This window comes from Vicia villosa, unplaced genomic scaffold (assembly GCF_029867415.1).
Source record: "Vicia villosa cultivar HV-30 ecotype Madison, WI unplaced genomic scaffold, Vvil1.0 ctg.001748F_1_1, whole genome shotgun sequence".
In the NCBI taxonomy this organism is placed as follows: Eukaryota; Viridiplantae; Streptophyta; class Magnoliopsida; order Fabales; family Fabaceae; genus Vicia; species Vicia villosa.
In genome coordinates this window covers 263,993-266,117 of record NW_026705715.1, presented here as the reverse complement: position 1 = coordinate 266,117, position 2,125 = coordinate 263,993, and positions in this window count along the sequence as shown.

The following is a 2,125-nucleotide window of genomic DNA, read 5'->3' as shown; positions in this document are numbered from 1 at the left end:
GAAAATTGGTCCTTTTGTTGCACTTTTGACATGAAGCTAGTTGGTTTTGGTTACTTGTTGTTTCTAAGTGATAAATTGTTGTTTCTTTGTACTAATAAATGACATTTGATGGCTGGAAGTTTTCTGTCTTACTTGTTCATTGTGTTTTGTTTGGTTTTGACACTTACACGCGCGGTATGTCGGCTTTATCAAATTGGCCATATCTTTTGATTTAGGAAGAGTTTTTGAGCATGTGAATAATGTTTTTCATACGTAATAATATTTTCGGAGCTGTTTGTATAGTTTATTTTCGGTTTCGGCCGAACTTTTTTACCGTTTTCGCTACTGCCCCTGTTCCGAAAGTCGTGCTTCTGAGCCGATTTTGTAAATTCTAATTGCATATTTGACTTCTTTAGCACGTTTTAACCTTGCAATAAAATTTTGGATTAATTCTGACGAGTTTAGTTTTCACTGTTTTTACTCGGTTTTGCCGTTTCGGTTTACCGTTGTGCATGTAAATACTTGTGTTGGCTTCCGTAGTTTTAGTGTACATATTTGATTTGCTTTTGAATACTATCCCATGTTTCTTCTTGTTCGCTTTTGTTATGTTTTCACTTTCTATTCCGTTATCCATTTCTGGTTCAGCTTATAATTCAATAACGCAATTCCGATTGCGGTGTCTTGTTATCTCTAACGTGTGTGCTAGTATGCAAGGCAACATGGAGGCTTTGGTCGATGTCCGTTCTCGTGTTCCGCTTTATTTGCGGGACACGACATTAATCCTCTCTCTGATTCGCGTTTCTACACGCATCCTTTATCATTATACTTGCTTGTCCGGATTTCTGTTTCCCTTGCAGGTGTATGGTATTCGTTGTGCCCGAGGCACACGTTGGCGCGTGATTTACTTTCATCGCGCCGACTCTTGATTGCTTATGCGGATTTTATTCGGAGTGCTGACATGTTTGCTGTTGCTTTTGCTAGCTCGCTCGCGGGATCCTAGTTTACTCGCTCTCTTCGCTTTAGTTTACGGATCATCATCCGTTTGGTATTGATTCCGTTTCATTTTACTTTTCTCGCACTTTATCGCTTTCTCGCATCATCCTTTAACATGAGAAGTAGGACCTAGACATGCATTTGGCCAAGTCCTCGAAAGAGGCTCTGTTTTTGTTGGTGTGTTTACATTTGTGCTTTGCGGCAGGGAGTCACGGTGTAATAAGTCCTATATGGCACTCCGTTAAGTCCTCATGGAAGGCATGCGGAAAGGGTTAGTAATCAACCCCCGCCTAGACTCGTCGAGTCTGTTTATTATGCGCACGCTTCGCGTCGCTTGCTTTGGAACCTGCACAAGATCTTGTTCTCGAGTATGTCAGGAAAAGGGTTCATGCAGCCGGACCCCCGCCTTTCCTATAGCTCGCGTCGCTCGACGTTGATGCTCGGTGTACGCACGCACCGTTTTCCTTTATGATCCGTGACGGCTTGGTTGCTGAGAGGGGTCCGCCCTCTTGTCTATGGCCCGATCATTTTCACGAGGTCTAATGCTTGGTTGACTTGGGTTGAGCTGCTCCCCTTGGCTATGGCGGGACCGCTTTTCTACCATTCGGTCAGTACCGTTGGTTTTGTTTGCTTTACGAGCGGATGCTCGTTTGTGTGATATTCTTGTGTGTCTCCCCTCTCCTTCGTAGGTTGCTAGTTTAGTTAGACTTGTACCCTTTGTATGATAACATTAGGTAGCAAGCTTTCCCCCTTAGCTTAGGTTTTCCTCATGCATTCTTTAAAACACAAACCACACTCTTTGATTTTCTTTTCTTAAGAGCTTGTTATTTCCGCTCCATTCCCAGCATTAGTCTCCAAAGGTCGAGCAGCGGAGTGTGAATGTAACTTGTTCACCTAAAAAATACAAAACAAACAGAAATTAGTTAGCCGAGCTACGGTAGCTCTGATTCTGCAAAACAGATACGTAGGCAGCGGGGTAGGGCCCGTGCGAGCACAATCCTTTCTTTTCCCTACATTCTGCATTCATTTTAGTCCAGATTAGCGTAGTTTGCTTACACACCCATAGATTTAGACATAAGCGTGGATACCATCGAGTACGATGGGCGCGTGGGGTGCTAACACCTTCCCCTCGCGTAACCGACTCCCTTACCCT